This window comes from Cyanistes caeruleus, chromosome 3 (assembly GCF_971803275.1).
Source record: "Cyanistes caeruleus chromosome 3, bCyaCae1.hap1.1, whole genome shotgun sequence".
NCBI classification, from domain to species: domain Eukaryota; kingdom Metazoa; phylum Chordata; class Aves; order Passeriformes; family Paridae; genus Cyanistes; species Cyanistes caeruleus.
The window spans coordinates 108,677,067-108,689,631 of NC_141703.1; the positions used below are offsets into that span (position 1 = coordinate 108,677,067).

Genomic DNA, 12,565 nt, shown 5'->3' on the forward strand with positions numbered 1-12,565 from the left:
AAAAAATCAGCCAGAAAGTCCTAAAGAGTTGGAGAAACTGCTGTCACAACCCAAAACAACTGAAAAAAGGCTGCAGGCAGGTCAAGAAAAGTTCAGACAGAGAAAGTCCTGACACTTTGCAGATTCAGTGCAAAGTTTATGGTCACAGCAATACAGTATTGCAGATAAATATAATGACAGCATGTTCTTACACAATATCTTGTCACTTTTCTTAGAGACATGAAGCAGATTTACCTTCTTTATGTTTTTATTGTAAAACATGAATTTCACTCCCCAAATAATTCTACAGTTCTTATACTTTGTTTTGTGATCTTCAGGAAAATGACAATGATAACGAAATAGTTGTATAATGTAACATGCACAGCTTGGTGAAGTGTATCATAAGGGACAAGGTGCTAAATTTCCTGGTTGTCACCTTTCCAGACAGTGTTTCTCACTATTTTAACTTCCAGCATTTTTAATTCTATGATCCAATATGGCTCAAAACAAACTTAGAAGATGTAACATGTAAAGAAATTAAAGAAGCTGATAGGGGCTGAGCCTTGTATAAGCAAAGGCAACAACTGGTGAGACTATTCTGTACACTTTACTTTAAAAATCAGAAAATGCTCAGAGCCCATCACTGGATTATCCAGCACATGTCCACCACAATTAGATTTAATGAAAATTCATACTTTTATTTCCTAAAGAATGGCATTTGAAATCATGGTATCTATATGAATCCATTGGTTTAATCTGTTTCCTCTTTCTTCTAGAAAGTTTTTGGACTATTTTCCATACTTTGTCTATTTCAAAACAAGGCAACTCATCCCAGAAGCTACTGATTTCTTACTGAGGAAACATGGGTTCAATCCTTATAAAACACAAGAAAATCACCTCAAATACAAGAAAAATCCAGACACAACTCTGCATCTCTCTGGTCTTTGCTGGGCTGCTTCTCAGGGAACAGCTTGCTGGCCAGGTAATGGATTGCTGGGCAGAGTTTTTGGTGCTAATCATGGTAACAACCCTTATCCAAAAAAAATGTACCAGGAAAGACAGTGCAAAGCCATGAAGTAGCTGGTGGATTTTTCAGTCATAAGGTATGCCTTCTGTTTCCTTGGGTTTTTTGCTTCCATCTAATTTCCACTAATTTTTTTTAATTATCAGATTCCATATTGAAAAGTACTTCTGTTCTCTGTGGCAGATGCACAGATATCTTACCATCAAATACTGTATTGGTAATCTGTTCTGAGTGAAGAAAACCAGTTCTTACTCTGTTGTTTCTTTTCTACTTCAACAAGTTCTAGATAGGCAGGCAGGGGGAAAGGACAATACTGCAAGATGCTGCCAACATGTACAGTGAGCAGCAGCTTCTGTTCTGATAAATTTATGATTATCCACTCCATTTATCTCAATGAGAAGTGAACTTTTAAATTTGCATGGCCCATTAGGACCTCAAGTGAGCAAGGCATTTAAGCATGTGCTTAAATCCATCTGTATTCAGGAAACCAATTAAGTACATGCTTAATTTTAATGATGGATCCTGTGCTGAGGGCTATAAAGCTAAACTGCCTTTAAACTTGGACAAAGTCCCCTTTCTCTTTATTTCGAAAGAAAACAAGGAAGTTCAATGCAAGAGGTGGTTTTAGTGCAAAACAAGGCTTTTCAATGTCAGCTGTCAGGAATGGAAACAGTGAGGATGAGCTGTAATAACTTTAACCTGGAACAAGTAGGATTAATTCACAGAAGCTAGCTCTGCCTAATGAGTCAGGGCAGTTCTGAGTGGCAACACCAGGCTTCTGCCTCTTCTCTGACTACAGAGGCAGCCTGGGGAGACCAGCACAACTAAGAGTGGAGCCAGCAGTCGTTCTGTATTTGTGCTACCAGGCCTAGAATTCCACATCCTCCCACAGGAGACACTATAAAAGTACAAAGCAAATTAGCTAATGAAACATTTCTTCTCCTGTGCATTCTCATCTGCAGCTTTAATCATTCCATTAACAGTGTCATAGATGCCTTCATTTTGTTTCCTGAGCGCTGCTATCAACAGGACCGACCAAAGCTATGAGATATGTATGCTGCCTATTGATGTCACAATTAAAGGTTTCTGAGGAAACAGTGCTGCAACATAGTTCACTAATTGCTCATCATTGAATTGACTATGACATTTCATAATACATTCTATTTCACCCTCTTCACCAAACTACGCAGGGCAGCTAAGTACTTTGAAAGCTTTGAGGAGGTATTTCTATTTATGAGGGCAAAGGCAATATGTAGACATCCCTTTATAAAGTAGATCTGAATCAGCATTAAAAAAACCTGTTAGAAGTAAAGCAGCAGCTTATTAAAAAGGACTTTAGTGACAGATGATTTTAGCAAAGCCACCAATATTTGAAATTACTGGGAAGTACCCAGCAACACCACAAAATTACATGAGGAGACAAATACCACAGCCTATCTCTGCGGGTGAGAGAAGTAGCAGGCCAAGGCTGGCCTATCCCTGAAGGACTAATTTTGAGCTGTATTAACTGCTTAATCCATGGAGTTCAGTTTAACACCATTAGAAAAAGCAGAGGACACGTTTAACAAGTGAACAGACAAAAAAAAATACCTCAAAGCTCCAGCTCAGCTTGTACTACTCAATATAGCTGTTAAAGCAACACTGGCCTGGGGCACATGAAAAGTGGTAGAACAAGAAGATAAAGAGGTCAGCAACATATTTACAGATACTAACATTATATTTCTGGAAAGTATTTTGTGTTCCCTTAACAAATATACACATTGGCAAAAAGGTAAAGATTAATTTCAGAGCAGTGCATTGATGGGTTGATTTTTTTTTTTTAGGAGACAACTACAGTAAGAAGGACATTTTTAGTAGCACTTGTGCCCAAAATTCTGCAGCATGTGGATGTGCAATGGCAGGAAAATTCATCCTTACTTTGCCCCTCCCCTGCCTCTTTGTTAACTTTTCCATTTGGTACTCAGATTCCCTCTCATTTTCCCAACCACCAAGTAAATTGATCCAGACCTACATGCATGCTTTACTCTCCTCACAAGTGTTTCATGTCCTTGGCAGCAAGAGCTTGTGATGGCAGCCAGTGTGAGACCCTGTGTGCACTGGGGTCTTCAATTATCCCCCAGGAACCAGGAGAGCTCTCACAATTCCTTTTTTTTTTTTTTTTTTCCAGTCTTCAAGATTTTGCTGGATTTGCAACGTGGCAATTATTCCCAGGGAAATGTAAGAGATCTCTCATGTTCCCCTTGGTGAGAGATAGTTAAATATTTGCTGGGTCACAGGAAGCAAATGTGTTGCATTTCTCTTAAATTAACCCAAGGTGAAGAGAGCCAGAAAAGAAAGAGAAGGTCCCTCATTTCCAAGGGTGTTTATCCAATGTTGGCTTATTCCAAAGCAGAGAAAACACTGCTTCAGTCCTGGGAGCAGCTCCCACTTTCCTGTCTGTTGGGTGACTGCCCACACAACAAGGCTGCTGTGTGAAAAGGGGGCCCACCTCATCCTTTGGCCACCTTTTAAAAGAAGACAACCTGTTGCCTCTGTATACTCTACATGTCCTCCAAAAACCCACGGATCAGTCCTCATTTGGAGGGAGGTTTTGTTTCTAGGCCCCAGCTGTCATGAGCTTTACTTTGAACCTTTGAGAGATGCAGCAACCCTTTATATACCTACAGAGATGTGAGAAAGTTGCCAGTGGGGTTTGGGCAGGGCCAGAATTAGGATGCTAATCGGTGGGTTTGCTCCAGGGGATCAGGATGTGGGCTTGGATAATGTCCCTAAGCTTGCACGCAGGCAGGAGTTGTGTGACAGAGTTCTCATCAGCATTTCTCACTGCAGGAGCCCTCAGCCTTTGCCACAGAATCCCAGCTTTTTTCTTTATGCCTTTTATATGTTTCTGAAAGCATCCTAAAAACATATGCTTTTAATCTCCTTTGAGTCATCAAAGAGTTTAAAACAACACTCCTGAGAGCCTGGGGACAGAAGTGATGCTGTGCCACCATGAAATCTGACATTTTGCTAAGGTACCACATGAGTCAGTGTTTTACTGCAGATTTAATTATTTTTGCTGCTATCAGAAGTCTGAAGGCATTAACTTTTCAGAGCCCATTCTATAGTGAGGCTGGATATGGCTGATCTTGCTCCGCATTCTTCCCTGCAAAGGAGGAATAATACATTGGTGGTGGGGGGGATAGGAAAACCAAAGCTGTGTCACTGAGCCTAGGAAAAAAGGAGAGACCACAGAAAGCAGAAATATCTTTCTACCAATCCTATTTGGGTTTTGGTGAGAGGGACAATAGCTTGACAAGCAGAGGAGAAAATGCTCCCTAGCATCTGCTGTGACTGTGGGATAGTGAGAACACAGGAAAACCTTGTGTATCCTTTCCCTCTGCCCTGTGTGTCCACACCCATTCAGCACTCAGATTCTGTTGCAGCCCTGTCTTCACTGCATGCACTTTGTTCCTTTGATCCTGGTGGACTTCTGTTCTTTCAATGACTTTTTTTCCTTGGATAATAAAAAGCCCATATGTTTCTACGAGTCAGATTTTATGCATACCACTTCAGGACAGGGGCTAAATAATATCTTCAACATGAAAAGGAAAGTTTGATCCTGATAAAGTCATCCAGTGGACAAATGACCTCAGAGATGTGCCCAGGAACGTGCTGGATCTGCAGCCATTGGAAAGTGTGTGGGTGCCATGGGCTGCTATTAAATTGTGCTGCTGTGTTAAACTGCACTGGTGTTCACCACCTGTAGAGCTGCTCCGAGGTCAGGATGGAAGAATCAGGGCAATAATTAGACATTCTGGTTTTTCAATTAGAAACCACACAGTAATGAAAAGCTTTTTAGAAGATTGCATACTGTATTATTGGGTTGGGTTTTTTAATTGGCTCTTGAAATGAATTCTGCTTAAGCGACTAACTGGACAGTCACTATTCAGCTTGGGAAGTGCAAACAGGCTGGGGTAACCAAAGCAAAAAGGACTGAATTCATTTTCATATTAATAAGAGAGTTCATCCTAGAGAGAAAAGGTTAATTTGCTTTTCAGTGAGTTTATGGAGAAAGTGCTTGTGGTCAGGGTGATAATTTATAGCTAAATCACACGTTTAAAGGCAAAAGTGATTACAGAAAAGCTAGGAACAGCATTTTCAGTGTTATGCAATGGAACTGTCAACAATGTTTTCTGTGCTTTCTTCTTCCCCACGCACAAGGATTTGAGAAAGAAGCCAGCACAACAGCACTGTTATATGTGGCCTTATTTTTCCTCTGCACATCAGATATCCTAACAAATGCAGAAGCAGAGACAGTGTTGCCTCTCCCAGCTTTAATGCTGCTCATATTTATGGTAGTTCTCCTCAAATACACACGGCTTTTGCTGGGCTTGGCTTCTCCACAAAGTTGCTGTCTGTAGGTACTGAATTTTTAATTTATTTCTTGTTTTTGTGAATTTTTAGACATGCAAGTAAAACAATTTATATATAGCATGGTGACTTGACGTAGATAAAATTGTTTCAAATATGGGCTGGAGTTTCTTTCTTTAATTTTAGCCAAGAAGAATCTGTGATATTTAAGAACTGAGTATGAGATGGGCTAACTTGTTTCTTTGATGTGTCTAGGTTTAGGAGTTGAAATTCTGGATCATCACCTCCAAGGGTAAATATGAATAACAATGGTAACTGTGCTGATGATTTAAGAAGTGATGTAAAAAGTATGACTTGAGGAGCAGTGACAGCAGCTTGTCCATCCTACCTTTGATGCTTTATTAAAGGCTTAAGCAAACATACAAACCTAGACAAGCTCAGCAAACAATTACCCAGCAAAGCCTGACTTCTGGAATTTTTTTAATAAAAGTTGCTAAAACAGCACCTTTAGAACTGTGGGGTTTGCTACACCTGATGTAGTTTGCATTGCAATGGAATGGAAAGTCAGGGAAACATCCAAAAGGCCACACTTTAAATTTGTGCCCCTTCTTGTGTGAGAGTTTGAATTTGCAGGGTTCAAACTACTTGGAAGGAAACTTTTTGTTGTAGCTGTTCTGTGTTATCCTGGTCCATGGCTGAGGCTCATGGGCTGCTTCTCTCTGGTCTCTGCCCCTGTGTGGGAGGTCAGAGCATGGTTCCACTGCTCCATCTCATTGGCTTAACCTTTCTCCCCCATCTCTTAGCTCTGCCACCGTGCTGGATAGATCATTCTCCTGGTCACATCTTCCACAGCTTTCATCTCTCCTACTGTCCAACACCACTGCCAGGTTCTGGCATTCCCTGCAGTCCGAGAATTTGGCATCTGCATATTTTCCTGAGGGCTCCATCTGTGAGGTTATCTGAGTCTGGTTATATGGGAATGCTTCAGAATCAAACCACTTTAAACTCATCTTGCAGTACAGAAACATCCCTGATGCTCCTGAAGAAATGAGAAAGAGGAAAGAAAGCAGATATGCACTTTATAAACACTCTTGGATGATATGTACAAAAGTGCATACAGGGATTTTCACAGGCTATAAAAAAGAGAGTTCAAACTGACCAAGAAATAGATAAAACCAGTAATCTTCAGGATGCTATCTGCAGTAAAGATTATGTATTGCAGATTACAATCTATGCTAAAAAGGGTATCTTCTTTGCTATGGCAAAAGAACAGTTGAACCTTCCACATTTCCAAGCTCACATGTGGGCACGATAAAATCTTAACAACATGCCATTAAATATGCCTTTACAACATCTATTCTGCCTTGGCTAGATATATCTGTGAATCCTCCCTTTGCACTGCAGATTAAATAAACTCCCTGGACAGCTGAGAAGAATTAAAGTATGACCTGATAGTTTCTCTGCTTGACAATAATATTGTCTGTCAGTTTGTGCTGTATCCAAGATACTGTTCTCTGGTCCATGCTCAGAAAACAGATATTGATGGGTTTAGCTGATTAGCATCTCTGTATCATTTGGCCTTTCAGTCTCAAAATGCATTTTACAAAATGTTGCAGCAAGTGCTTTCTAGACTATGCACAGTGGTGCTCAATGCAAATATTTCCATGTTTTCCCTAGCTAAAGCCTTGAAACTTTTTTCAGTCTTAAACAGCAGCGCTGTCAAGTTTGGCCACTGGAGCCCAACATTTTGACTGAGACAGGGTTTCCACCCTGTAAGAAGATGTGGGAAGATTGTTTGGCCATTCCAAGCCTCTCTTACAGGACAGAACATCAGCTTCTAGCTGGTCTAAATGCAGATATGCTGATACCCCAGTAATTTTGGGTAAGGCATCTGGACAAGGGGTAACACAGGGAAGGAACTCTCTGGTACATGCTTTGAGGCATATTGACGCTTCTTAAAGATAACCATGGTCTTATCTGTCACACAAGAGGAATACCCAAACTTTAGTTTAGTGTTCATCAAGTTGGGACAAGGGAGAGGCTGTGAGTGCCCCTTTGGAAAAGGGTCAGAGGAAAGCTGGACACATGACTGCTCATGGGCTACAGCCTGCTCCCTGCCCTGAGATGCCTCTAAGAAAATGTTTGCTCACTCATTGTTTGTTTAATAAAATCTTCAGACCATTCATTTATTTAAGCTTTACATCAAAATTACCCGGAATTGCTTTAAACAACAATATTTTGTCCATAAGTGAAAGGAGAAGGTAACTGTGATGTGTCCCACAGGGACCATCACTCACCTCCAAGGCTGGTGAGGAAAGAGAGGGGATGCAGATTTGGGGAACCCAAGCAGCTTCTGAGGAGAGACCACAGATGGATTTAACATCCATTATCTTTCTTATCGTAAACAGATGGCCCAATCCCAACAGTAAGGGAGTGCATCAGTTTTCAGAATTAGGATCTGCGTGCCAAAAAAAAATTCACACTTCCCATAAAAAGGAAAACAGTGACAGCATCCTCAGAGATTTCCCCTCCTCACCCAGCCTGTGGAAAATGGATGGAAATTATAGGAAATAGGCAGCAGGAACAGTTCATCTCCCTCCAGCCCCCTGGATCTAGCAGAGCCAAAAAGCTGAGCATCACCCACTGATAACAACTCAGACTGGATCTACAGGAGCTGAGGATGAAAAGCACAGCCAGGAAAAGCCCAGGTCCTGCACTAAACACAGGGCAGCTGGGGAATGATTTGGGCACTGCTGAGACCCCTCCCAACACCAGCACTTGGCCCCAGACCCCCAGAGAGGCCCAGGGCAGAGGGTGAGAGAGGAGGCAGCTGTGGTGTTCTGGCTCCTGCTTGTTTTCAGTTTATGGCCCAGATGTACTGTCCCAGCTCCCTGGAGCCTGCTGTGCTGTGCAGGTGGAACCTGGATGGACAGCAGGGAAAAGAGGATAAAGTAGGCACAAAGTGTGTGGTGGCCATAACACAGATGATGAAATACAATCATGCTTGCATAAGAATGGTGCATGTTCCAGTAGGTATAACAATGAATTAAGGCTGCAATGAATATACATAAATTCTCTTCTTTTTAATGTTTTTGGGGTTTTTTAATATTTTAATTTCATTAACTTCTGATGGCTTGGGAGCCATTCTTATACACTTCCAAATGCCATAAAGTCATTTATGCACCACTGGAAATTATTTTAGATATTCAGGCCCATGATATTACAAACTGCAAGTTGATGACCAAACCATAGCTTTGGAATCAAATTTAAATTGGCCATTTTAGCACAAAGCTACACAGTTTTGTTATGGCAAATGCATAGAGGAGTTATTCTCCATTGTAAAGCAAATTGTATTTTGTTTATCTAGTGTTTAAATGTCCAGTGTTAAAGGAATACAAAAAAAAAAACAAAACAAGAAGAATGCAGAGGTAACAAACTAAGCAACATCACACAGCATTTCCCTCCAGTATGATGATTTTAAAGCAGTTTTTTCATCCATTTTCAGACACGTCCTAGCCTTCCACTGCAAACTGTTCATATTTGAATTCATCTTTCTTAGCTATGGCTAATTAACACTGGAGACAGTATTGCAGATGAGGTCTAAGTAGTACCCTGTAAAACAGCATGAACTCTCCCTCATCCTTACTGAAAGTAACTTGTCAGAGGCATTTTTCTATTGCCATTGCCTTTTGACAGCACTGGCCAGTCTCAGTTGTCCCATGGCCAACACCCTCAGATCCTTCTCAGCATCAGTCATCCCTAGCAAATGATCTCTCACTGTAGAGCAAGAAAGTGATAATAGTCCCCAAGCCCAAGCCCATTTACCTTCTCTACTATAAAATTTCATTCCACTTCTATTACTTTTCCCCCTGAGGTAGTGCAGTTCTCCCTCCCATGACAGCCTTATGCTCTTTACACCAGTGACTCCTCATGGTGCCAACAGCAAGTTTTGTTTGGGCCCTTTTTGGTCACTCACATGCCAATGCCCCTGAAATAAATATTGAAATAAATATTGAAATCAATATTAAAGTAAATATTAAAAAAATAAAATTAAATTAAACCAGACCTGGTCTCTATTGCACTGCTTTATTAACAGCCACAAAACCAGAGTCCATTCCTTTAACAAGGATGTTGAACAAGAAAAGGGCTTAGCCAAGTACAGACATCCCAGACATCCCTACAAGGGCCCCCTGGCCATTTCAGATCCTTCTGGGATCCAACCCTTACAGATCCAACCAGGGCAACATCACCAGTGCTGGGGGTGGACCCAGCAGCATCAACCCCACCTGGCTGCCAAGAGCAGGGCCAACCCCCTTGGGAGCAGTCAGAGAAGGAAACAGAGGCAGGGCATAGGTCCTCCAGGGGGTGAACACATCAGCTTTTCATTGTGATCATCTCCAACTCATCTTGCCACTGGCTTGAAATGCCCACGTGCAGGTGAAGCATCTTCATCCTCCAGCTCTCTCCCTGGTCATGTAATGCACACACTTTAATCTGAAGGAAGCCCAAGTAAGTGAAACTCTTCTGGCCTTGACTTTTATTCTGAGCACCCCATGCAGGTTTTCTGAAAAAGGACTGTTATAAAGATTTTCCAGAGAAATTGGGGTCACCTGCTGCAGTGAACTGAACATAATTGGAAGTACTGTAGATATCCTCTGTTTGGAAATGCATTGCGTGTGGATATGGCTGGTTCAGTTTTATACGTGTTTCTGGCTTGGCATGCTATTTTTAAGAGCTGTAAATGGAGCAGGTCCTGCCCCCCTCCTTCCTCCCTCTCCTCCTACTCACTGATTTCTCATCTTAAATTAAATTGGGTACAAACACTGTGACAAATAATTTTCTCTCTACATTATAAGAAGATAGGCATAGACAGAAGTTCAGAAACATACAGCATGGAGCATCTTTACAAGATAAGATCAGCACTGTGGCTTTCTGTCACAGGGTTTGCCTTTAAAAATTGTAATCATCAGCTTAGAATGTTTATCGTCCTGTGAGAGGGATACTCTTACCACTGCCTATGAAGAGAGATATCTGTGATAAAAGATTGTCTTTATGTTTATCAGAACCTTTTAATTGCCCACAGCAGGCAATCCTTGAGGATCTACACTGTGGTCCTTACAAGCATTTACACCAAGAAAGAAAGATGTCACTATCATTTGAGATGTACATGGTAAAGAGGAGGCATCTCCTTCAGTCTGAATTTAAAAGTGGAACCAAAAGGCTGCTGTCTTCCCCAGTTTCCTGTGTCCTCACAGGAGAGAGGAGCTAGAAAGCAAATATCCCTGCCCTGCTGGCTTTTGCTGTTTTCTGCTTTTTGCACTACTGAGGCAAGTCCAGCAGTCTTGGTTTGTTGGATCAGGAGACTGATAACTGCAGAGCAGGCACCCCTCTTGTCTCCCCCAGCCTTTCAGGAGTGTCAGCCCCAAAACAATCTGCAGAAGCTGACAGTTCCAACTTACTGATTTAGCCCAAACTCAAGTCTTTCTAACTTGTGCCAGATATTGCCTGTTTTGCAGAGCCAGATGCCAGCTGGAAATGGGATGTCCCAAACTCCACAAGTAAACGCTCTCCTTGTGCCATTTTGTACAGAAAAAAAGCACTTTGAGGTGCAGAGAGTGCTCCAGGTGTCTTTAGAGCACAGGTTGAGGTGATTTGGTATCATTATTGCTATAAATCAGACCTTCCAAGCAGCTGCCATTTCTTTATAGCCCTCCCCTGAATCCTTGACACTTTTTCTTCCATTTATCAGAGGTCTCAGGACTATTGCCATGCTTGGTCCAAGTGGTCAAGAAAAAAATTCAGGGTCTTACAGTCCATTTCATCATGGAGAAGAAATTGATTAGGGCATCAGATAATTTGGAGATAACTGTGCACCTTCTCAAGGAAAAGCAAAGTCCCCTTTTCTACCACTTTATGAGATCTGAAAAACATACACCCAAGTCTCCTTTCTGAAAGTGCCTCCCAGGGCCTTTCTTTGGGCCAGACTCACTTTGCCCACCTGGGCAGTGCTGGTTCAATAACCACTGCCTGCCTGTGATGTCTGTGTGCCACCCAAGCAGCCCAGCTCTCCACAGAATTGAAATGTAAGTCCACTGTTCTGGCCACTGGGCCTCCAGTTGCATACATCTCTGGACTGAACAGGGCTGAGGCTCCTTCCTGGCCTGTGGAGACAACCATAAATTCAGCTGCCTGCTCTAAGGTGCTCCAGAACATCTTGCAGCCAAGGACAATGATTTTTCCCACCATTTTGACCCAATCTGCAGCAACGTCCATGGTGAATTTCTCCAAAGCCACATGGCAAGGGAACGGCAATCCCTGGCTCTGTAACTTTCAGCCAGCTTCCATGACACAATTTAGCACCTGGGCTGTTTGCTTCCTAAAAAATGTAGGCTGATTTTGGAAGCAGGGACATCCTTCTTGATCTAAACTATTTCTTTGCCGTTTTCCTGAGGAATAACTGAACAATTTGAATCCAGTATAAAAGGTTCTTGCTGAGGTCCCATTTCAAAAGCTGCAAGAGTGTTCTTATTTCTTTGCTGCTTCTCACACACACTGCTCATGTATCCACCATCTACTCACCCCTCAGAGCTTGGCAGCTTTTATAACATTCAGCCCAGCAAAATACAGATGGTGGCACATCCCTGCAAGCTTCATCTAACACAGGCAACTTTAAGGGCACCTTCTTCAGGAAAAGCAGATTTTTTGCTCAAGAAATAGAAAATGAAAGGGTCCAGATACCAAGGGTTATGAATCTAGCAATAACATAGCTCTGCTGATAATGACAATGTTTTGAATAATTTTTATTTGAATAGATCTGCCTGCATTACCAATATCTATGGTGTTGCTTGGTAACTATTTCTTGATACCAGGAGACTGAAAAACGCTTTCTCAAAACTAAATTACAATTCTGATATTAAATTTCACATTTTAGCAGTTCCAGTCTGTCCTCTGTATGGCTGTCTAGCCACAGCAATATTCCTGGTAACATTTTTTTATATTATCCACCTTTTTATTTTTATTTTTTTTTAAACTTTCTTTCCTTTCCAAAAGGTGCCAAGTAAGGTTACAAGTAAATATTTCATAGTCCTTCCTTGGAAATATGTTGGTATTTTAAAAAGAGTCAGTAAAATTGTAAAGTGAGAGTACAGGTGATCTCAGACTCAAGTTGCATAATTCAGGACGAGTTTCAAAATTCAAGTAGAAAGCAAT

General features: G+C 41.6%; 1 long non-coding RNA gene across 1 annotated transcript; it reads left to right on the forward strand.

Annotated features, from left to right (window-relative positions):
• The first annotated feature begins 3,832 nt into the window (after positions 1-3,832).
• Positions 3,833-5,858, forward strand: LOC111941482 (uncharacterized). The gene is made up of 3 exons (XR_002870046.2): positions 3,833-4,017; positions 5,207-5,406; positions 5,612-5,858. It is a non-coding gene; the product is annotated as an uncharacterized LOC111941482 (long non-coding RNA).
• The last annotated feature ends 6,707 nt before the right edge of the window (positions 5,859-12,565 follow it).